Source organism: Aedes albopictus, chromosome 2 (genome assembly GCF_035046485.1).
Source record: "Aedes albopictus strain Foshan chromosome 2, AalbF5, whole genome shotgun sequence".
In the NCBI taxonomy this organism is placed as follows: domain Eukaryota; kingdom Metazoa; phylum Arthropoda; class Insecta; order Diptera; family Culicidae; genus Aedes; species Aedes albopictus.
Window position 1 is genome coordinate 473,967,254 of NC_085137.1, and position 26,067 is coordinate 473,993,320.

At 38.2% G+C, this 26,067-nt stretch overlaps 1 protein-coding gene across 7 annotated transcripts in view; it reads right to left on the minus strand.

Moving 5' to 3' along the window:
• LOC115265479 (RING finger protein nhl-1) overlaps window positions 1-25,793 on the minus strand; it is a 261,579-nt gene extending 235,786 nt beyond the window's left edge. For 3 of the 7 annotated variants that reach the window (XM_029870772.2, XM_029870763.2, XM_029870771.2), the window contains exons 1-2: window positions 25,645-25,793; window positions 4,959-5,344 (exon numbers count right to left, since the gene is read on the minus strand). The gene's annotated coding sequence lies outside the window, so the exon portion shown is untranslated. Of the gene's footprint in view, window positions 1-4,958; window positions 5,345-25,390 lie in introns of all 7 variants that reach the window. The other 4 variants (XM_029870767.2, XM_029870768.2, XM_029870766.2 and 1 more) reach the window with 4 other exon arrangements.
• Window positions 25,794-26,067: the final 274 nt, after the last annotated feature.

Here is a 26,067-nt window from a genome sequence, read left to right on the forward strand (position 1 = left end):
TGTAAAACTATCCAATCGAGCTCAAATTTGTACCATTTATAGCTAATTAGTTGTGCAACTAGCAGATAAAATTTGAGAATATTCCCTACACATTATAGAAAGTTACAGGTTGCTGAATATATTCGAGATAATAAGTAAAAGATACATGCTTCTACTAATTTGCAACTAGCACCGTCTACTGGCAGAATCTTGAACCAATCAGCTAATCAACTGAAAGGCCTTAATAAACCAAACAACATTGCCGAAGAAACCAACTTTCTAAGTAATCAGAGTCCTGAGATATATGAAATTTAAAATTTGCTTGACCACTGGCGCCGCTTATTGGTAGAATTTCTAATTAAACGATCCATCACCAATCACCATCCATCATGAAATCGCAAATAAAATTATTAGAAAGCAGATTTTTGAATCAGTTTAACCAAACGAAGCACCCTAACATAACAATACTGGGGAATAGGGTCAACAATTGAAAATAAACTTTCTAAAACACAATATGTGTCCAAAAACTTAAAGCTGAAGCTTAAACAGTTTTGTCTTCGCAAATATGGCTCTGAACTCATTGTGCAGTGTGGCGGCTGTATCACTTTCATCACCAAGCCACGTTTGTGTTGATCATGATGGCTTTCAGCCTCTCGTCTATTCATGTGCAGTTATAGTCGTGCTGGTTAGAGCGCAGGATACTGTGTATCACCATGATAGTGTCTCGGTTCGATTCCCTCCACCGTCCGTTTTTCTTTTTAAACATGTATTGGTATTTAATGCCGCCGCTGCTGCTATGATCAGTCTAAAAATAGAACAAATAATGAGAAACCAGTGCGACAGAGCACACGCACACATGCGAAATTTTCCTTTTCCAGATTCTAGGAAGCCAATACAATTTTTGTATTTGCATGGCCCTAATACAATATTTGTATATGTTTCATACCTCATTGTATTAGAATCTGCCAATCTCAGGTTGCGTGCAATAACTATCAATTCAAACGCATATTATGCCAAATCAATGTCTTATGTGGATCTATGTTTATCTCATTAAGACAGTGGCTCTCAGATTTTTTCCTGGGGGGGGGCCTGGCGGATTCTGGGGGGGGGGTGGCCTTTCCCCCCAGGCCCCCCCCTCTAGTTACGCCAATTGAGTTTCGGATGTATTTATATCTACTTTAAGGATTCTTTCAGTTTTTTTTTCTAAGATTCTCTCAATAATTCCTGCATTAATTACTCTAGATTATATTCCCATGAATATCTGCAGAGGATTCTCCAGTTCTTCTTGATTAGAAATGGGCAAATCTGACTGAGACATCGATTCTTGTGAATCGATTCGAATCGGATCAGCAGAATCGATTCACCGATTTAATCGAATGCTTTGAATCGATGTTATCACATCGATTCGATATTATAAAATATTACAAAACTATAAAATGAATCGTTTGCTGCATGTAATTCAAGTTCATGGTATGTTTTATTTGTATAAATAAATTTAATATTAAAATTTGAGATTGCATGTCGAACATTTCGCGATATTGATTCGAAAATAAATATAACGTTATATTTAGACGGTGTTTTCTGAAAAAGAAATGAAATTTATTATTTTTGAAACAAAAGAATAATCCTGAGATTTTGAGATGCACCAGAACTCTGAGAAGTATTCCCATATAGTACTGAGATAAAGTCCCTACTAGAGAAATTCCACAAGAATCTTTGAAGAGACTGCTCCAGAATTCTAAAGGAGTTCCTCTAGAATTATGAGAGGGATTTCTTCAGAATACTGAAAATGATTACACCAGAATCCTGAGCGACATAAGCTAGAAAAGAAGCAAGACTCCTCCGGTATTTTGTAAGGAATTCTCTGGACAAGTTTACGGAGCAAACTGGTAAGGGATCTCCAAGGGAATTTCTAATATTATATCCGGATGAATTTCTAAAGGAATCTTTGTGAGAAATTCTTAACCTTTCAGAACGCGCGCCATCAAGCAACCGAACCTGCACCGCGCTCGCGCTGTATACGACGAGCGAGGTTTTCTGGTAGTGTTGTACTTTTTACAACAGCGCGCGTCCTGAAGAGTTAAGGAGTCTGTGAACGGATTTTTAAAGACATCCATGGATAAATTTCTGGAGAATCATTTGACGTTCTTAAATGATCGCGGAAAGCATTTCTGAAGAAATCCGTGAATGATTTCCCGAAACAATTCTCGTAAGGATTTCTGAAGAAAAAACTATGGAGGATTTCTTCAGGCAACCCAAGAAAGCATTTCTAGAGGAATTTTCCGAAGAATTTTTTGGAGGATCCTCTAACAAAAATTCCAAAGGAAATTCTAAAGCAATTTATGGAAGACGTTTTTAAACTTTTAAAATAAATCCGTGCAAGACTTTCTGAAATAATTTCTGGAGAATTTTCTACATGCAATATCGGAAGTGCCTTCATTAATTTCTGGAATAATCTATAGAGAAATTTGAAGAAAATTCTCAAGGAATCCATAGAAGAATACCTGAAGAAAATCTAAGAAAAATCTCCGAGGCAGAATTTCTAAAAAATACCCTGGAAGATTCTTGGAACGAATCGTGATATTTTTGAAGTTATCCATGAGAAAATCAAGAATTACTTACGTAAAATTTCCGAATGGATCTTTGATTGATTTTTTTAAACAGCCCGTAGAGAAATTTCAGGAGGAATTTGTGGTATAATCTTTAATTTCTGAAAGAGTCATAGAAATAACTTTCTAATCCTTAGAATGATAGATAAGGGTTTTGGAAACAATAGTTCCATATACGAAAACTCAATCAAAAATATTTACAGGTTGCACACATCGATTTTTTGAAAAAAAAAATGCAAATCTGAGTAGAAAAATGATAGAAATAAAGATCATCAATCTCACAATAAAAACACGTTTTGATTTACAAAAAAAACATTTCTGAAATGCTCAATTTATAAGGATTTTTTTTTTGTGATTGAAAATTTCCTTATTTTGTAGAACATTTTGTGTAGATTGTTTTGTACATTTTTTAGCTATCTCCTCCATAAGATGAGATATTATTGGTATGATAGTGATAACACAATCAATGAATAAATCGGGTTTTCTTACGTATCTCATTATTGTTCACTTGTTTATATGACTGCAATGCAGATAAAACATTCTGCAGCAGTGAAATCCAACTTTGAAGAGCCACCGTATGTGTGGTGTGAATTGCAGGTTGGATCAGCATGTGCATCTGGCGAAGTGAAAATTGAACGGTGAAGAAGAATAATTCGGCTAGCTGCTGCTTTGATGTGGTTGCCTTTGTCGTACACAAAACGAAAACAACTTTCTAAACGTTAGTGAAGTGAAATTGAAACGTGAAATTTTGCATAATAATTCGACTTCCAGTACTATATGGGCTGGTTATTATAGTTTATATTTTTTTAGCTAGCATCTGATGAGCAATTGGCAAAGGTAAGTTGGAATATATCTGTAATTATTGGCTATTTTCCGTCTGATATGACGGGAATTAGCGAATTTGACGAAGTAGATTTCTTTCCCAAGATTAAGAAGTCTCAGGTGGTTAGGTAGGGAAGCAGAAATTGAGGGTTTAAGAAAGATGAAGGAGTTTACTAGGCACTGTCCATAAGCTACGTACCCAAGTAACCAAAAGTTCAGCTAAAAGAGTTCTTTATAAGCTAAGCAGCTCGTTCGAGGTTGCTCATTAGCCTTCTAAGCAGCTTCATTTTTAAGTAATTTTGGAACTTGAAAGCTCACATAAGCACGCTGGATAGCCTACTAAGCAGCTTCTGACAGAACTTTGACAAAATTCATGCAGAAACAAAAATGTGTTTTCCAGAATCACAACCCTGTTGGTGGGTTTGTGATTCATGTTTGGGAATTGCTTCTAATAATTATATTTTCGCACACGTCGCTGCTATGTAGTTTTGAACTGGATCTTCCTGCGTGATAGCCTGCCGTTTTACCGCTGCGCTGCTGAAGACATTTGACAAAGTAAAGCTAACTTCACTACTGTACAAATGTGTAAAACTAGCTGCCGACAGAAAATCAATTCCAGTCAGACTTTAGCTGCTGTTCACTCAATCGCAACTGTAGTACTGTGGTAGAGCGTAGGGTTCTCACGCAGCGACTATCGGTTCGAATCCGAAGGGTGGCATTTTTTTTTTCTCATTGCATTGCATCATTGATTTGATAAATTCATATTTGTCTTTTATTCGTGTATGCCTAAACAGTTGTTTTCTGTAAAAGAAATAAATTTAATCTTCATTGAAACACAACGCTACTGAACTGAACTGAACTTCTATGAACTTGAAAGCTCCGACAAAGTTCCGAGTAGCATCTTAAGCAGCTTTAAAGTTCGGTGAAGTTCAGATAAAGTTCCGAATGGAACTTTCTGGCTGCTTAAGAGGCTAACAATGAGCCTTGCCGGAACTTGTGACCGAAGATTCAGCAAGGCTCATCGTTAGCCTCTTAAGCAGCCAGAAAGTTCCATTTGGAACTTTATCTGAACTTCGCGGAACTTGAAAGTGCATTTGGTCATGGAAAGCGGAACTTTTGGTTACTTGGGTAGACTCATATTTTGGTCATCTCAGATCCCCCAAGCTAAATGATGCTTAACCAAATCCATATGACCATACGCCATTTGGGTAGTCTGCTTTTTTGATAATGTGACGTCCTGACTGAGACAAATCCTGATTTCTAGCTTAACTTAATGTGGTCTAGAGTTTTTCCAATATAAAAAGATCCAGGTCACAAAGGTACCCTGTCTAAGGAACTCAATAATGTTTTCTCTTCTAAAAACTCCTGTATTGACCCGGAAGCGAACTCAGCACCCTCTGCATGGTCTTATGAGGTTATTAATTGCATTTTATAGTCATTCCACCAAACGACTATACTGTCTCTTTGCTTTCCCCTTTCCCCTATATCTAGAATCTACGCAGGAAACAAGCACACACAGAAAGAAAAACCGACATGCAACTCACTTACTTTTTCCTTGTTCCGTGGTTTTCCGCTATACCTCCGTGTCCAAGCATCAGCAAATCATCAAAGCACTGCTTCTGCTGCTGGCACCAAGAATCAGGTACCTAGGTTGACGACGAAGATAGTTTCCTTTTTCTGCTCTCACTCTCTTTCACACAGTTCTGGTTGGTTGGATTTCCTCCTACTCCTCCTCCTCCCGTACTCCACGCAGCACTACCGCGTAGACTTACCACTGTGGGAACTTGGGTTGGGACTTGGATTGGTGGGGCAGTTGCTGGCGGGGAGGAGAGGACAAAGCTTTCACTGTACTGACTCTCCTCCGCAGTCAAGCCGATTGCTCTGTGCAACGGTTCTGGGGAACCGCAATTTTGCGCGCACTTGTCGAAGACTTCCTTTTACCCGATGGAAGAAAGAAAGATCATTTAGTTCAGTGGATGCGGGGGAACGACGGAGCAATAGAAAAGACCAACGGAAGGCTTTTACTGTCTCGAGTACTTGTCACAGCACTTTTACCGCTGCTGCTACTGCTGCACCCGGTTTGGTATCTAGCGCGCGCGATCGTTTTCCGGTGAAGAGCGTAGCAGCAAAGCAGTACCTACTTGTCGACGTCGAGATAAGGGTAGTGTTTTCATCGGGGAGTTTTCTCTGGGAATGCAACGGGTTGAGATTTGTAGTGATGAAACAAACTGTTTGCATTTTTCATTGGAAACAATGCAGTGGTTGATGGACTGGACACTGATTTTATGATGGCTAATACATTCAAACGTGGTACGTATTACTAATCGAGACTATGCAGATCTCCGCTCTTTGCAAAAGTTATCATGAAATTATTAATTAATCTGATTCTACTTTGAACATTTCGAGAGTAACACTTGAAACTTCCCAAAAATTTACCAGGTGTAGGAAATTTGATAAGAGTCAAGAGATTTTCAAACAATTTTCCAGTCAAATCTACAAGAAAAGAGTTACAAGGCCGGATTACCTGTTTTCATTTATTTATTTTTCATTTGAATATCGCACTAGATCAGATTTTTGCACAGAATGGTAGGTAAAAATATATTGCAAGTTTATACACAACAGAAAGTCTTGAAATTGTTGATAAAGTTTTCAAAATTGCGTTTTTGTGGACGCGTGTCTTATGATGTATTTTACAAAAATGGGTCACACTTGACCTCCTATTCATTTTCTGTTCAAGTTTTCTTGTACTTTTGAAGAATATAGTGTATTTCAAATTGTAAGATTTCCCTATATTTGTAAGTGTATGCTGCATTATGAAAATGGGAGATTTGATCCTCCTTTTCATGGTGTGTACTAAAATTACAACTATTTGACACATTTTATCATTGATTATAGGGTTTCAAACTCATAGATTCGATGACCTATACTCAAGGTAGTTCTTGGAGAACGTTAAAGAATCATTGGTAGATCCGATGACCTATACGCAAGGAAGTTTTTGGAATCCTCAAACTGACAACGAACTCACCACTTGACAACACATAGCAACATGAAGCTGTGTATTCATAAATTTCATCCACCATACTCCAATAGATCACTAATCACGCTTGTAGATCAGATGACCTTAACTCCTGGGAGTTCTCGGCTACTCTCAAACTTTTAACCCTCAAACACTCCGTAAACGTCCCTTAACTCTTAATTCTGCTTTTTTTTCCGTAAACCTACTTTATCAGTAATCTTGAGTACTCCAACTGCTCTGAACACAATTAAATTCCATTTAGGTAACGTTACCTAAATGGAGGGACCTAAATACATTTTACCTAAATGGAGGTTTCAGTGTACACGATTTCCTGCAAGGTGTGTGAGATGGTAACACGCATACTGTGATTGCGTGTCAATCGTGTCCATCGAACTGTGCTCTTCTGGTCAAACATGCATGGATGAATATTGATCAATTACTTCTGTCTCGCGAGTCGGCACTAGCGTGCACAGGGGGGGGGCAAGGGGGGGCACTTGCCCCCCCTTCTATAAAAAAATTCTATGCACCATTTTTTGCAATTCAAGCACCTTGGATCTTACCACGCAGCTATGGTGCACCATTGACACATACAATTTCTTAGTATCTCATGCACAACCATGTTCTCAGAATCATCTAGGCTAAACTCACGCACCATCTTCTAACTAATCAGTGATGTAAGCACCACATTTGAAAAACATGCACCATTTTGGCATTTCGTATTCCAAAACTGTATTCCATGTACGTGATCCATGATGACTTCGGCACCACATTGAATTCTAAGCACCATTTTTGCAATTCGTGCACCTAGCCATACAAAACAACGAGTATCACTGAATAACAGTGACGACTAATACAGCACACTAACATCATGCACCTTCTTCAAAGCTTTCAATGCACCATTATGATGTCCCCAGAATGATCTAGGTATTCTAGGTATGATGATCGCATGAAATGTCTTTTTATCAATTAAGTATCTAATACCTCATACTGATATGCACCATCATGAAACTTCATGCACCATCACAGCTCTTCAAGCACCATTTCAGCGTTTATTATATCATCTAGGCATCTTAAGCACCGTAATGCCGTGAGCATCACATAAAATACATTTCTTTTTGTATGCTATGCACCATTTTTGCAATTCGTGCACCTAACCATATTGATAAGCTTCGAAAAACGGTGACAACTAATGCATCATCTAGTATCATGCACCGTCTTCAAAGCTTTCCAACCACCCTTTTTTCATTCACTATATCATCTAGGCATCTTATGCACCATTATGATGTGGTTCACAAATGAATTTGATGCACTATTTTGGCATTTCGCATACAAAATAGCATTCATTGTACCTGGGCTGTGTTGATTTCTGTGCCGTATTGAGTTTCCTGCACCATTTTTGCAATTCGTGCACCTACATATGGAATTTGTTGAGTATAACTGAATCATGGTAAAACAAATGCACCATACAGACATCATGTAGCTCCTTTGCATTCCATGCACCACCATGATGATCACATAAATATCTAAGCACCATCTCACGCGTCATCTAAGCATTTAATTCACATTTGAATTCCATAAGCTCCATTTTGCCATATCGTACACCCAATTGTATTCCATGTACCTGATCCATGTTGACTTCCGCACCACATTAAATTCTGTGCATCATTTTTGCAATTCTTGCATTTTGGATCTAACCACCTAATGTTGAGAATCACTGAACCATGGTGGCAACAAATGCACCCCTGATACATACGATTTCTTAGTATCTCATGCACACCCATGATGTTCTCAGAATCATGTACCTAACATCATGTACCTTCTTCAAAGCGTCCACAGAATGAACTAAGTATCCACGCATTATGCTGATCTCATGCATTATCTTTTAATCAACTAGAAATCTAATGCATCATACTGATTTGCACCATCATTAAATTTCATGCACCATCACAGCTCTTCAAGAACCATTTCAGCGTTTATTATATCATCTAGGCATCTGATGCACCATTATGTTGTGAGCATCACATAAAATACTTTTATTTTGTATTCTGTGCACCATTTTTGCAATTCGTGCACCTAACCATGCAACATGTTGATAATCTTTGAATAACGGCGACAACTAATGCAGCACACTAGCATTATACGCCTTCTTCAAAGCTTTCCATGCACCATTTTGTCATTCATTATACTATCTAGGTATCTTATGCACCATTATGATGTGGTTTACATTTGCATTTGATGCACCATTTTGGCATTTCGCATACAAAATAGTATTTCACGTACCTGGAACATGTTGATTTCTGTGCCCCATTGAGTTTCCTGCACCTTTGCACGAATTGCAAGTGCACCTTAATATGAAACATGAAGAGTATAACAGAATCATGGTGAAGCTAATGCACCATACAGACATCATGCACCACCATGATGTTCACAGAATCATCTAGGCAACATCTCACGCACCATCTTTGAATCAAATATGTGTCTAATTGCAAAATAATGCACCATCGTTAAATTCCATGCATTACTAAAGCTTTTAATGCGTAATCGTGGCGTTCACTATATCATCTAGGCATCTATTGCACCATTATTATTGTATGAAGTTTTGTACATCGAAATTACATTTCTTGTACGATGTCAACTCTAATGCATCATACTGACATCAAGCGCTATCTTTGAATGACATGCTCCATATCAGCATTCAATGCACCATACCAATGAACTCAGTGTTATCAGAAGATCCTATACACCACGGTGACATCATGCACCTTTATTGCTGCACGCAATTTGATTTTTGCGCAGCACCAACATTTTTATGTTTACACCATCTCCAAATCTCATGTTTTATCTTCTTCTATATTCTATAAATCAAATTGCAAATACTTGCCACGCATGCACTATCTCGACGTTCCCTTGATCATTAAGGTATGTAATGTACCATACTCACATCACACACGTTTTTAAAATTCTATGCAGCTTCTTGGTGTTCATTGTATCATCCACAATTGCATTTTATATACCATTTTGAGATTCGCGCATTAAAACAGCATTCCGTGGATCATTTTGAGAATCACTTTACCAGCTCGAGAAATATCTGGAGTAATCCGTGAAGGCATTCCAGGAGAAATTTCAGGAGGAATCCTTGAAGGACTCTCCTAAACTCCTGGATAAATTTCTGGAATAGTTCCAGCAGGGGCTCATTAACGAACCCCTGGAGTAAACTCTGGAGGCATTCCTGGAAGAAGCTCTGGAGAAATTCCTGGAAGAATTTCTGAAGGAATCTCTGAAGGCATTCCTGAAGGAATCCTTGGGAGAATGCCTGGAGGTTCCTTGTAAGAATTCCTGGAGGAACTTCTGGAAGAATGTCTGGAGGAATTTCTGCAGGAATCCCTGAGGAAATTTCTAGAGGGACATTTGGAGTAGTTTCTAGAAGAATTCCTGGAGGAAGCTATGAGAAATTCCTGGAGAAATCCCTGGTATAATCCGTGGAGGAATTCCTGAAGGAATCCGCGAATTACAGGATGACATACTGGAGGGGCAAAAGAAGGAATCCATGAAATAATTTATGGAGGAACTCCAGGATGAATTGCTGGAGGAATTCCTGAAGGATTTTTTGGAAAAATTCCTGCATGAATTTGTGGAAGAATTACTCGAGGAATTCAATGACGAATCCTTGCAGAAATTATTGGAGAAATCCCTGGAGGAATTTTTGGGGCAATTTCTGGAGGAATCAATGGAAGTCATTCCTGAAAGAATTTTTGGAAGAATCCGCGAAAAATTTCTTGGAGGAATTTCTGGAGGTATTCTCTCAAGAATCATTGGAAGAATTTCTGGAAGATTTTCAGGAGGAATACTTGGAAGAATCCCTGGAGACATTCATAGAGAAAATCCTAGAGAAAGCTTTGGAAAATTCATGGAGAAATCTCTTCTGTAATCGTAGGAGAAATTCCTGAAGGAATCCGTAAAGCTATTCAAGAATTCCTGAAGAAATTCTTGGAGAAATTCCTGGCGAAATCTTTGGAGGAATATCTTGAAGAATTGCTGCAACAGTTTCAGGAGAAGTTTTTTTCTGAAGAAATCCGTGGATAAATTCTTGTAGAATACCTAGAGGAATTCTTGGAGGAATCCATGAAGAATTTTTTAGATGATTTTCCGGAGCAATTAATAGAGAAATTTTTGTAGTTGTCCCAAGAGAAATTTCTGGACAGATTCGTTGAAAAATTCCAGAAAAAAAATCCTGAAAAAATGTCTGTAGAAATCCCTGGAGAAATTTCTCGAGGAATTCCTGGAAGAGTTCCGGGAGAAATTTCTTCAGGATTTTCTGGAGAAATCCGAGCAGGAATTCCTTTAGGAGTCCTTGCAGATATTCCTGGAGGAATCTCTGTAGAAATTCCCGAATGTATTCAAGATGGAATTAACGAAGGAATTTTTGAAGGAATAGAGAGAATGGAGGAATTCCTGGAGGAATTTCCGAAAGAATTCTTTGAGGTATTTTTTGCGAAATATTCCTGGAGAAATTCCTAGAGGAATCCATGTTTGAATTCCGGGAGGTATTTCTGGATAAATTCCTGAAGAATTTTTTGGTGCAATAACTAGAGAAATTCCTGGATGAATTCTTTAAGGAATTTCTGGACAAATATTAAAGGCTTCCCGGAGGCTTCTAGAGGAACTCCTCGAGGAATTTGTGAAGGATTTTTTTTGAGTAATTTCTGAAGAAACTCATCGATGGACTCCTGGATGAATTCCCGAAGAAATTCCTGGAGGAATCCATGGAGAAATCCCTAAAGGAATTCCTAGAGAAATTCCCAGAAAAGATCCGGGAAAATCCCTGCTGTAATCCTAGGAGGGATTCCTGAAGGAATCTGTGAAAGAATTCAAAGATGAATCCCTGTGGAATTCCTAGAAAAAATTCTGGAAGAATCCTCAAAGGTTTTTCTGAAGAAATTCCTGAAAAAATAAAGTAATTCCTGGAAAAATTTCTGGAGGATTTCCTGAAGGAATTCTTTGAAAAATTTCTGGAAAAATATTTGCGGCTTCCTGGAGGAATGATTTAAGGAACACTTCGAGCAATTTCTGAAAGATTTCCTAGAAGGATTTTTGAGGAATATCTGAAGACATTCATTGATGGAATCACTGGCGAAATCCATGGAGGAATCCCTGGAGAAATTTTTCGAGGAATTCTCACAGGAATTCCTGGAACAGTTCCGGGAGAAGTTAATTTCTGGAGAAATCAGTTGATGCACTCTTGGAGGAATACCTAGAGGAATTCTTGGGGGTATCCATGAAGAATTTTTAGAGGATTTTCTGGAGCAAAAACTAGAGAATTTTTTATAGTTGTCGCAGGAGAAATTTCTGGAGAGATTCCTGGAAAAATTCCAGAAAGAAAAATCCTGAAAAAAATTCTGTAGAAATCCCTGGAAAAATTTCTCGAGGAATTTCAGTAAGAGTTCCGAGAGAAATTTCTTCAGGATTTTTTGAAGAAATCCGAGCAGGAATTCCTTAAGGTATCCTTGCAGAAATTCCTGGAGGAATCCCTGTAGAAATTCAAGATGGAATTACTGAAGAAATTTTTGAAGGATTGAATGGAGGAATTCCTGGAGGAATTCCCGAAAGAATTATTTGAGGTATTTTTTGCGAACATTCCTGGAGGAATGCCTGGAAAAATTCCTGGATGATTTTCTTCAGGAATCCCTGGAAAAATTTCTGGGATAGTCCATATTTGCATTCCGGGAGATATTTCTGGATTAATTCCTCCAGAATTTTTTGGAAGAATTCATTTATGAATTCTTAGAGGAATAACTAGAAAAATTCCTGGATAAATCTTTAATGAATTTCTGGACAAATATTTAAAGCTTCCTGGAGGAATGTCCTCGAGGAATTAATGAAGGATTTTTTTGAGCAATTTCTGAAGAAACTCATGGATGAATTCCCGAAGAAATCTCTGGAGGAATTTCTAGAGAAATTTCCGGAAAAGATCCTGAAAAAATCGTTTAGGATTCTCTGGAGGAATTAGTCGAGGAATTTCTGGAAGAATCCCTGGAGACAATATTGGAGGAATTCTGGCAGAAATTCTTAGAGAATTTCCTGTAGGAATTCCGGCAGCAATCCCTGGAGGTATTTCATGAGGATTCCATGGAAGTATCCCTGGAGAAGAGTTCTAGGAGAAATTGATTTAGGATTATGTGGAGGATTCCGTGCAGGATTTCCTGGAAAAATCCCTGGATGAATGCCTTGAGAAATTTCTGGTGGAATCCATGGAAGGAGGAATTTCTGAACGAATTCCTGAAAAAAATCCTGGAGAAATTCCTGGAGGAATCCAAGGAGGTATCACTGAAGGAATTCTTGGTAGAGTTCCGGGAAACATTCCTTTAAGATTCTCTGGTGTAATTCTGACAGAAATTCCTAGAGGATTATCTGGAGTAATTCCTGGAGGTATTTCTGGATGAATTTTTGAAGAAATTCGTGAATAAATCGTTGAAGGAATGAATCCCTGAAGAAGTCCTGTAAAATTTCCTGGAGGAATCCATGGAAGAATTGCGCGAGAAATTCCAGAAGGAAATCCTGGAAGAGTTCCGGGAGAAATTCCTTGAGGATTTTCTGGAGGAATTTGTAGAGCAATTCCTTGAAGAATCCCAGGAGAAAATATTGAAAAAATTCTGGCAGACATTCCTAGAGGATTTTTTCTAGAAGAAATTTCATGAGGAATCTCTGGAGGAATTCCTGGAGGTAATTCTGAAGAAATTTCTGGAGTATTTACTGGAGTAGTCATTTGGGGAAATTCTGGAGAAATATATGAGGCTTCATGGAGAAATTTCTGAAGGAACTCCTCGAGGAATTTCTGAAGGAATTTCTGCAGGATTTTTTTAAAGAATTTCTGAAGAAATTTTTTAACGAATCCCTGCAGGAACTCCTTGAGAAACTCCTAGAAAAAGTTCTTGAGGAATTCTTTGAGGAATGCAAGGAGAAATCCCTGTAGTTCTGGTGCAAATTCCCAGAGGATTTTCTAGAGGAATCCCTGGAAGAGTTGCTGGTGGAATTTCTGGCGCTCTTCCTTAAGCAGAAATTTCTTAAGAATTCCCGGAGGAATTTTTGCGGAATTTCTGAAGAAATTCATGGATGCATCCTCGGAGGAATTCCTGAAGAAATGCCTTGAGAATTTCCTGTAGGAATCCATGAGGGAATTTTTCGAGGAATTCTAGGAGGAATTCCTGGAAGAGTTCCGTTAAAAATTCATTTAGGATTATCTGGAGGAATGCGAGGATCAATTCTTGGAGGAATCCCTAGAAGAAATATTGTAGGAATTCTGACAGTCATTCCTTGAAGAAAATTTCAGGAGGAATCTCTGGAGGAATTATTGGAGTATTTACCAGAGGAATTATTAGAGGAATTTCTGGTGAAATATATGAGGCTTTCTGGAAAATTAATGGAGGAATGCCTGAAGGAACTTCTCAAAGAATTCCTGAAGGAATTTCTGGAGGAATTCTTGAAGACATTAATTATTGCATTCCTGGAGGAATTCCTGAAGAAATTTCAGGAAAAAAATGCTGGAGAAATTCCTAGGGGATTCCATGGAGGATTCCCTGGTGGAATTTCTCACGGAATCATTCGAGGAGCTCCTGGAGAAATTCCTGGAAGAGTTTCGGGAGAAATTACTTTAGGATTTTCTGGTAGAAACAATGGCTGATTTTCGGGGAGAAATCCCTGGAGGCATCTCGGAGGAATGACTGAAGGAACTACTCGAGCAAATTCTGAACGAATACCTGGAGGATTTTTTTGAGGAATTTCTGAAGAAATTTATGAATGAATTCCTGCGGGAATTCTTGGATAAATTGTTGGAAAAAATCCTGAAGAAACTCCTGAAGGAATCCGTGGAGGATTTCCTGGACAAATTCCTTGCGTAATTCCTCGTGGAATTCTTGGAAGGGTTCCGGGAGACATTCTTAGGGAACTCAGGCACAGGCAGACATTCCTAGAGGATTTTCTGGAGGAATTGCTGGAGGAATTTCAGGAGTTCTTCCTCGACAAATTTCTGAAAGAATTCCTGGTGGAATTTCTGGAGGATTTTTTTGTGGAATTTCTGAAGAAATCCATGGAGGAATTTCTGCTGAAATTGTTTGAGAATTTCCTGGAGGAATCCATGGAAAAATCCTTGGAGAAATTTCTGGAGGAATACCTGGAAGAATTCCGTGAGAAATTCCTTTAGCATGTTATGGAGGCATCCGTGGAGGAAATATTGGGAGAATTCTGACAGACAGACATTCAGGATTTTTCCTAGAAAAAATATCAGGAGGGATCTCTGGAGGAATTTTGGAAGTATTTACTGGTGGAATTCCTGGAGGATTTATTTGAGGAATTTCTGGAGAAATATATGAGGCTTCCTGGAGAAATGTCTGAAAGAACTGCTCGAGGAATTTCTGAAGGAATTCCTGGAGGAATTTCTGGAAGTAATTTCTGAGGAATTTCTGAAGAAATTCAGTAATGAATCCCTGGAGAAATTCCTTTAGAAATTTCTAGAAAAAATCCTAAAGAAATTCCTGGAGGATTGCCTGGAGGTATTCCTGAAAGTGTTTTGGAAGAAATTCCTTTAGGTTTTTCTGCAGGAATCCGTGGGGGGATTCCTGAAAGAAATCACTGGTTGCATATTGGAGCAATTTCTAAAGAAATGTCTGTAGGAACCCCTCGAGGAATTCCTAAAGGAATATCTGGAGGAATTTCTGAAGAAATTCATTATTGAATCCCTGAAGGAATTCCTGAAAAAAATCCTGGAAAAATCCTGAAGAAATTACTGGAGGAATTTGTGGAGGATTTCCTGTAGAGATTCCTGGCGAAATTTTTCTAAGAGTTCCGGGAGACATTCTTTTAGGATTCTCTGGAGAAATTCTGGCAGAAATTCCTAGAGGATTTTCTGGAGAAATCTCTGGAGGAATTTCATGAGGAATTCTTGGAGGATTTTTTTATGAATTCCTGTAGGAATTTCTGGCGTTATTTTTCGAGAAATTTCTGAAGGAATTTCTTGAGGAATTTAAGGATTTTTTTGAAATAATTCATGGATGAATCCCTGAAGGAATTTCTGAAGAAATTCGTTGAGAATTTCCTGGATAATTTTTTGAAGGAACTCCTGGAGGAATTTTTCGAGGAATCCCAGGAAGATATTCTTCAGAAATTCCTTTAGGATTTTCTGGGGGATTCCGTGGAACAACTCCTAGAGAAATCCTTGGAGGAAATATTGGGGGAATTCTGGCAGACATTTCTAGAGTATTTTTCCTAGAAGAAATTTCAGGAGGGATTCCTGAAGGTAATTTTGGAAGAAGTCCTGGAGTGTTTACTGGAGGAATTCCTGGAAGAATTATTTGAGGAATTTCTGGAAAAATATATGAGAATTCTTGGAAAAATTTCTGAAGGAATTTTTGGAAGATTTTTTGGGGGAATTCTTGGAGGAACTCATGCGCGAATCTTTGGAGAAATCCTGGAGAAATCTCTGTAGATTGCAACAAAGATTCCAATCAAAATGTTCTGACATTCTCCAATTCTAGCATCACTAATTGTCTAGGATCAAAATTCTTTCACAACGACAATATTTTTTTTCTATAATTGATAATTTCTAGATATTCTCCATTGTATTTGATACGTTTATAAAATTTTATAAGAGTCGAGATAATGACTTCATATTAAAGTTTCGTGTTGCCTTGAAATCATCACCATTCGAAGCCTTCTCCAGAATCCCAATATGAAGTACTTGGCGATGTTAGCACCACAACATGTTGAAACCCCTACTTGGGAATTCATATTGCGTGTTACACCATCATTCTATTTTGCACCATGATCATACATATTTATATTGCACCATTATTTTAGTGCCCCCCCCTAAGCAAGAACCCTGCGCACGCTAGTGCGAGTCGGAACGAGTTGCGGTCTCCTGCAATGTTCGCCATTGAGATCTGAAGAAGCCAATTTGACTTAGACCCTATGTCTTCATACGTGTTTGACTGCTTTAAAGCGCGGAGAACCTTTTTTGAAAATTCTCCAAAGTTATACCCAAATCACCACCGAAGTGACTGATAATTTGACAGGACTCGAGTATTGCAGCATGCATTGGCGTAGCTTGGGAGGGAAGGGGGGGGGTTTCCCCTAGAACAAATTTGGCACCCCCTAGAATTTTTTGACAGTTACCTGAAATTTAAAACTTCACACAATAATGTCGATGTTTATTAATGGCACATTTGAACAAAATATAAGCACACCCGGAATTACTTATGTACTTGCTGTACGTTTTGGCGTTTTGGATATTGCTAAGAACAATCAACAGACTTCTCCATGGATTCCTACAGAAATACCTCTATCTATTCCATGATTTCTCTAGGCTTTCTTTATGGATTCCTCCCGATATTTATTCAATAAACTTTTCTTAGGATTCTGTAGGCAGTCCTGATGGGGGTGTACGTACTAGAAATTTTTGCAGAGATTGACCCAGCAATTTCTCCTAGGATTTCATTGGAAATTCTTACTATGATACTTCTCGGATTTTTTCTAGGGATTCCTCTAAAAATTTCTATTGAAATTTCTTCAGGAATTCCTGGTGGGATTATTCAAGACAATCTTCCGGGGATCCTTTCAGAAATTCCTCCGGTGATTCTTCCAGGAATTCCTTTAGAGGTTTTATTCAGAAATTCTTCCAGAAATTTCTCATGTAATTCCTCTTCTGTGATTCTTCCAGCAATTTCTCTTAGAACTCCTCCAAAAATTCTCACTGTGGTACCTTCAGGAATTCTACTAGTGAAATTCTTTCGGAAGTGATTCCTGTACGAATTTATCCTAGCATTATGGCTGAAATTTTTCCGAGAAATCTTCCTGAGATTTCTTCAGAAATTCCTCCTGCGATTCCTTCAGGGCCTTCTCTAGAGATTCTTCCAGAATACTTCTAGCGGTTCTGGCAGGGACTTCTCTAGGTATTTCAAGGATTTTTCTTTGAATTTCCCCAGGAATTCCTGATGTGGTTTCTCTAGAAATTCCTGTATAGTTTCCTCCAACGATTTCTGCTGAGATATCTACAATGATACTTCCCTGAAATCTTCTAAGAATACCTTCATAGATTATTCCTGTGATTTCTTCAGAAGCTCTCCGGAATTTTTATCCAAGATATTTTATCCAAGGTTTTTTTCATAAATTTCTCATGGGATTCCACCAGGAAATCCTCTTAACCTTCCTCCAGGAATTTCAGCTGGATTTCTTAAGCTAATCCTGCTGTGGTTCTTCCAGCAATTCCCTCTAGGACTCCTCCAGAAATTTTTACTGTAATACCTCCCGGAATTCTTCTAGGGATTCTTCTAAGAATTTCTCCAAGGAGTCCTTGAAAAACATGCTTGGATTATTCAAGGCAATCTTTCGAGGAGCCTTCGGTGTTTCCTCCTGGAAATCCTAAAGGGTTTTCTTTCCTGGGATTTATCCAAATGTTTCTCATTGGATTCCCCCAGGAACTCCTCTTGACTTTTATCCAGGAACTTCTCCTGGGATTCCATAAGCGATTCCTGCTGTTTCTAATGTTTCAGGAATGCCTCCTAGGTCTCCTCCAGAAATTCTTACTGTGATACCTGCAGGAATCCCTCTAGGGATTTCTCCTGGCATTCTTGCTGGGATTCTTCTAGGCATTTTTCCAAGAATACTTCCAGCCATTGATTCTTCCAGGGATTTTTCTAAAGACTCATCCAAGAATTCCTCTAGAGTTTTTATTCATGGATTACTCTAGAAATTAATCATGGTATTACTCCTGGAACCTTCTTGACTTTCTTTAAGGAACTCTAGCTGAAGGAATCCCAATAGAAATCTCTATAGGAATCCCTAAACGAATTTCGGGAATAGTTCGAATTTCCTGAGAAATTCTAGGAGGTATTACTACAGAAATCTCTAGTGAAATCCTATAGGAATGTACGGGAAAAACTGATTAATTAGAAGGCACAGAATGTTGCTAGTTGGCAAATTGAGAGATGAATTTGTGAAAAAAAAAACCCACAACTCCGTATTCGCTAGACCGCAGTATGGCCATTTCTTTGAGGGTTCCTTCGGCATGGTTATTGTTTTTTTTTTTAATTTCTGCGGTAGTTTTATTGGAATTTTATCAGCCATTTGTTTTTGATTTTTTTTTCTATAATTTCAATGGCTCTTCCTCTGAAATTATTTCAGCTATTTCTTTTTCAGTTATTTTGCAAATTTCTCAGGCAATTTTATCGTTATTACTTTTGTTATTCTTTATGATTTAATTGTATTTATATTTATTGCTTCCAAAAATTGCTTAACTGCAAATTCATAAATTCTCAACAGGGCTTGCTCACAGAAAATCCTATGAAATTCACGAAAAACTTCCTGGTAAATTCCCAGAGAAATTGCCGGAAAATTTTCCATCTAAATTACCTTAGAACTTTCAAAGTAGTTGCCAAAGAATTCATATAAGAATTACCAAAGGAAATCCTGAAGAAAATATTAAGGCGTTTTAAAGAAATTGGCCAAATCTAATCTCAAAATAAACTGCTGAAATATATTCTACAAAAATTTCCACAAACATTCACAAAATAAAAATTTTGAAGAAATTCTCAAAGAAATTTCTGAAATCATCAAAGGAATTTCTGAAGAAAATTTCAAAAGAATTTTAAAAGTTATTGCCGTAGAATCGCCGTGACAGAATTTGTAAAGAACCACCAAAGGTTTTTTTTTTTTAATAAATTCCCGAAGGAAATCTTTAAGAAATTTGTCATTTAAGGAATTACCGAAACAGCTCCCAAAGAAATAATCGAAGGTTCCAAATTTCTAAAGGAATTGCTGATGAAATTCCCAAATAATTTTTCAGTTGCCGAAGGTATTCCGAAATCATCTGCTGCAGGATTTCCTTACATAATTACTGAATAAATCTAAAAGAAATTGTCTAAAGAATCTTATATATATATAAAAATGCAGTGGCATACGTGGGACCGCGCATAACTTGCGATTGGATGGTCCGATTTTGGTCGTCTTAGTTTTGTTCTGTTAGTTTTCACCCAAGGAAGGTTTATGAGGCAAAAAACATGGAAAAATTGAGAGTTTTTGAAAATCGGTCTTTTACACGTTTTGACCGGGGACTTGGTTTCGGCTAGAAACTTGAAACGTCAAAAAACACAGTAGGCAAGACAAAGTTTGCCGGGTACAGCTAGTTTTTTATGAAAAATATAGAAGCTATTTAGAAAATAATTTCCGAAGGAGTTTTCGAAGAAATTGGCGAAGGAATACTGAATAGCATAGACAATGAGAATTCAAAAAATCGACGAAAATCCAAAAAAAAGTAGAATGACTTGCCGAGAAGATTAAAAAAAAAAACAGATTAATCCACCCAGTGGTGATAGTCCTCGTCGAAAATGTACTCATGATCTTTCCGTCGACGCAATCAATCTTGCCTTATAGTCAGTGATCAGCCCCAAATCTCTGTGCTTTGGTAACGGACGAGCAGGAGGAAATGCTCATAACAGCGATCTGGGACTGTACCACCTACGAATTTCTGAATCATGAGAATACTTTATTTAGAAAATCAAGAATTATATCAAGGTCATCATCAAATTGCTAGCCAGGATTAAACTTTTTTCACAGATCACTTTGACAAAGTTTTATCTGCACACTTTATGCTAGATTTTATTATCATTGGTCACAAGATTCATGTAAAATTTGTAATGTAGTAATTTGAATTGCCAATGCTATATCACATTCAAATATCAACCACATTACAGAGCACACCCTCCAGTCGCATCAAAATTTTGCGCAATAATTTTAGACGCAATTAAAGATTTAAAAGAATGTTCTGAGCTGATGCGCTTAAGTTTAATTTTTTCCATACAACGTTGACCCATCCTACTGTAAATTTACGTCTCAGGAATCTAAAATGATGTGATTTGATGAGATCACTTTAGTTTTTTTAGGTTTTTGGTTCTCTTACACATATCCATCGCTTGCATTGATTTAGTTCACTTTCGTAATTCCGCTGAAGCACCCAACGCTGCTTCTGCAACACCACCGGTAGCCTCTTATGTAGTCTGAGTCTATTTTGTATTGCTTACGAGACCCCTGGAAATGATTCCGGAACACTACCAGTATATTTAAATGTGGTTTGAGTTAATGAAAACTGGTAATCAGGTTACCCGGAACTAAAAACACTACTGCTAGTAACTTCTGTAGACTGTGCCTATTTTCTTATTATCCATGCATCAGGTTACTGACAAAAAAGCGATTTGATGTACCGCAAGCATGGGTTTGATTTACTTTTTTATATGTCCACTTCCAGTGGGACACTCTTAACCGGTTCCGGAAAAAATACATGGTACATTTTTACATTTGACCAATTCCAGCGGGACACCTGAAACCGGTTGTGGAACACTACCGGTGGTCTCTAACGTAATCTGAGCTGATTTTCTTGAAAACCGTTCATCAGCTTATCGAAAAAACCGCGATTTGATGAAGCGCATGCATGGAGTTCGGTTCCCTTCTACATTTGATCACATCCGGAGGGACACCGGGAACCGATTCCGGGACACTACTAGTTTTCCCAAGGAAGATCTGAGATATTTTTTTCTTGGTAACCGTTCATCAGGATACCTTAAAAGCCATTTGATGTGTCGCGAATATTTTTTTTGGTTCTCTTTTACATTCGGCCACTTTCAGCGAGACACCTCGAACCGATTCCAGAACACTATCAGTAGTTTCTAATGTGGGCTTAGCTTGTTTTCTTGCTGATCGTACAAGCTATCGAAAAGGCCACAATTTGATGTGTCGCATGTATGAATTAGGCCACTTCCGGCGGGAAACCAGGAACCGGTTCCGGGATGCTACCGGTTCAGATATGATCTGAGACTATTTTCCTGCTTACCGTTCCTCAGGTTATTGAAAAAAGCGGTGATTTGATGTGTCGCATGCATGAGTTTGATTCACTTTTATATTTGGCCACTTCCGGCGGGACACCCGGAACCGGTTCCGGAGCACTACCGGTTCAGATATAGTCTGCTACTATTTTCCTGCTTACCGTTCATCAGATAATCGAAAATTCCGTGGTTTCCTGGGGTACCGGTCCGGAACACCTAAATGGTCATTACTCCAGAACGACTGGACCGATTCAAACCATTTTCAATAGGAAACAATGGGACAATATTCCGCGTCGATTGAAACCAAAAGCGTTGAAATTGGATGATATTTACTATCCAAAAGTGAGGTGACATTTTTGTACACATGCACACATACACACGCACACACATACATACATACACACACATACATCATTTCAACTCGTCGAGCTGAGTCGAATGGTATATAAGACTTGGCACTCCGGAGGTTCTATAAAGATTTCATTTTTGGAGTGAACATATAGCCTTTCGGTACACCTTGGTGTACGAGAAATGCAAAAATGTGAGGGTTCCCAGAGTCATTGTCGAATGAATTACTTAAGGCTTCACTAAAAGAAAGGAATTGCCTGAAGAGTAATTAGAGAATTTTAAAAAGTAAATATTAATAGAGTTGCTGACATTGACAAAACAATGCTTGAACTACTGAAAAATTAGCAAAGGAACTCCCGAGAAAACATTTCAAAGGATTTGCCAATGAAATAAAGAAGCCAAAAAAATTCCTAATGGAATTGCCGAAGAAATTTTCAAAGTATGCGTGAAATGTGTTAAGTATCAAATTCATATTACCAAATAAATTCTTAAAGAAATTGCCGGAGGGGATCCAAAGATATTACCGAAGAAATTTGCCAAATGCAAAGGAATTACTGAGAGATTTTCAAAAGCAGTCTTAATTAAAATGAATTGCAAAACAATTTCCAAATAAATTGTCTGGAATATTCCCTGAGGAATCACCGAAAGAATGTTTTGTCGAAAACATAAATTTCTTGTATTATACGTACAAACCAGATTTGATTATCCGAAATGTACAAAGCTGAAATTTTGACTGATGACTACAATGTTAATTTTACGTAAGTCAAAATGTCAGTTTTATACAGCATTCCGTTCACCAGATACTTTATCAATCCTGCCGAAATCGGAATTTGTTGCGAGCATCAGAATCCCGAAGAGAAAAATCGAAGCTCGCTCGCACCAAATTCCAGGTTTCAACTGGATTGTTAATATGCTCGTGAAGCTTCAGAACCGAACTCAGAATAATCGAGTCCAAATTTTGGAGTTTTGAGAATGAAACTAATGAAACAAAAACTCTGTCGTCATTAATGTTGTAGTAAAAACAAAAATGCAAATATGTATCCTTATTTTGCAACTTTAAGTATTTATGAATACAAGTTATACGCAAATTTGTGGATATTTTATATTTTTTTTCGAGATTTACACTTCTAATAATTGCTCTGAAAATGTATTCTTACGCACCTGATTGTTATCAATCCACGAAACAAAGGGGTTGTCGTGATGATTGTTTAGTTCAAACTGAAAACACAAATTCCATGTATTATATGTAATCAAGTTATCCAGTTTTCAATCCTCACATGGCGGGGAAAGTGTTAAATGAGTACAACGGATCAGATTTTCAAAAAAAAGCTGTTTAAATTTGCGCGTTAATTTTTACCGTGACGCAGTATATCATTATACTAAGAAATTGAGGGTGGGTCGATATTTCCTTTCACAAAAAAGCAAAACAACCTGGAAGCCACTGAAACTGGAACCCCCAAGGCACCCGCTAGAAAAAAATTCTAGACTCACCAATGGCACCATGGATTGTAATGTAATACTGAATCCCATACAAATTCAACCGCAATGCGGAATACGGAGACGCAATCAATCGCTCCCAAATTTTGCACAGTTGTTTTGGACGCTAAAAGAAATCGAAAAAGCTTTGTTCCAAAAAACCGACCTTGTTGACCCACTACACTGAAGTTTGAAAAAAAGTTTCCCAGGATATTAAAATGGCTTCGGAATGAGGAATACAGTAAAATCTCATATGTTACTATCATGACTAAAATCCCTCCGAGAGCTTTACTGAGGCTCGAAGAATTACTCATATTTGCTTCGGTACTAACGCGAATTATTAAACCTAAACCCGGATTTATTAGGAATGCCGTTATAAACAGTGCCAGAAATATTTAAATTTGTAATTAAATGCAATAGAAAAACATTTTGGAATTTTGTCAAAGTTTGCTTCAAAATTTTCTCCAGAAATTAGATGCCTGCCAATATTCCGTCGGCAGCCAATTAATCGTCCCATAATAAATTTAAAAGTTTCCATGAATAATTCGAAAATTACCAATAAATAATTAGGGGTGGAAGCAATAATAAACTAGAAAAGTTCCATAAACAATTCAAAAAGCGCATAAATAAATCGAAACTTCCCATAAATAATTGATTTTCTAGCAATAAAAAATGTAAGAATTTCCACAAATAAATCAACAATTGCAATAAAAAACTATATTTTTTCCAACAAAAATTTTCGAACATACTACATTATAGAACTATGATAGAAAGACTGAAACTATTGTGCAATTTAACAGACAATCGCTTGCTGTCCGAACTCGCTAACGCTCGTCGGACTTAAAAAAGGGATAACATCTCTGTTCGCATTATACCGGGCAAATTCTTGGATCTGTGAATTGCCTAGAACCGAATCGACGCAGTTACGGCGCATCGGATTTCGGAAACATCGGCGGCCTTCTGCCGCCTCAGTTCCTCAATCCTCTATGCGGCTTCGCCGCATGGCTCAGCCGGTACTTTTACCTTGCTCATCAGTTCCCATTTATTGCTAAATTTTCAATTGCTTTTTTGATGTTTTTCAATTGGGAATTTTTAAATTATTTATGGAAAAAGCAGATTTATTTATGGAAAATTTTGACTGTTTTGGTGGAAAAAATGTAGTTATTTATTGCAACTATTGAATTATTCGTGGAAATTCCGACGTTTTTTATTGCTCGAAAATCAATTATTTATGGGAAATTTTGATTTATTTATGCACTTTTTGATTTGTTTATGGAAATTTTATAGTTTATTATTGCTCCCACCCCTACTTCTTTATTGGCAATTTTTGATTTTGTTATGGAAAATGATCACTTTTTTATGAGTCGTTTATATTTTAGCCATATTCCGTCAAAGCTTCTTGGAATCCCTCTAAAATTTGTGTTGACGTTATGATTCTTCCAGAAATGTCTTCAACATTTTTCGCACATTAGCTGACGCTTACCACGCTGACGTAGTACATACTCAGCAATTATTTCCGCTTGAAAAAGTTCAAGGAAAAAAAATCCCGTTCTTAGTTATGTATTTTACTGAGCTAAACATTTTTTTGATAGTTTTTTGAGAAATGCTTGAAGTGCTTATATAAACGGTAAGTGTTGTGTCTGTGTTGCGTCGCGTCTTGCTTAAAATGCCAAATCAAAACTATCTTCGAGTAAATTGTAAAACATTCAGGGATATAAGATTGTTGAATTAAAGGAAACCCTGGAAAAGTTCATGAACTGTTAAATGGAAATAGTTACTGATGAAAGCCGTTTATTTCAAGTACCATATTGTCATTTAAAACTGCAATGCTCCATGTGAGTTATCCCCTGTATTAAACCCCGCACGATCTTCGCTCTCATTATTCCATAAACATGCCACCCATCATCACCAATTTGTAAAACATCTCGCTATTCGTTCACCGCCGCTTTCAACTCCCCGATGAAAACACAGTTACGCGAAAAATTCCGAAAATTCTATTTTGCTTCGTCTCCGATGAAATTGATTGCTGCGCAAGCGCGAATCTCCTGCGCACGCATCTCCGCTTTTTTGTCACGAACAATGTACAACTACCAACGCACTCAAACACGCGAACGTCCCCACACGCAAGAACACTGAACCGGGTTCGGGTTTTCGTTTCTTCGTATTCTTTTGACACCAGAAATGGAAATAATTCCCCCGCGTGCGCACACACGCTTGACACAGCCGGGATGGAGAACTGCGAAATGCAACTTCCGCACGACCACCTGAGTATGTACCCGCTTGACCCCGACCCCTGGGTACAGGTGACCCCGTTCCCGCGACTATCACACTCTCTCGATCAGGGGCAACGATCTTCACAACCGCAAAAAAAGACGAACCACGTGCAATCGACTGACTGGTACTATCCCGATTAACTCTGTCCACAACGAGTGGACGACACGCGTGTACCCGAGTTCTACTGAAGACCCCCGCCGAACGCAAGGTTGCGAGAGCGAGAATAGATAACGTCGTTCACAGAAAATATTCCTACTTTTTCACTAGACAGGCGGGCCCGAAGGCCAGTGGTCGACTAATTGAAGCCGGGAGGACAATTTTTTGTCGAGGTGGAAAATTGGCCACTCGTGCTCGATCGTCGCGTCGCCGCCGGTAGCTGTCCGCGGTGGTTGCCGACCGGGCTGCACCGCGTAGATCGTAGGTAGTTCGAATGGAGGAAGAGCAGATCGGGTGAAAATTTTTCATCTTTTGCGCGAGGAGCGGTGGTGCGGAGGAGATGTTTGACCGAGGCGATACCTACCAAAATGCTTGCGGAGTACGATGGCGGTGCGTTGAATAACTCAGTGCGAATCGCTGGTGGATGTCATGGTGAGATGTTGAGTTCGGTTTGAGAATCAGGCATTTGTTCACTCTAAACAAGGGCGTAGCCAGCTTTTCGATCAGGGGGGGGGGGGGGTAA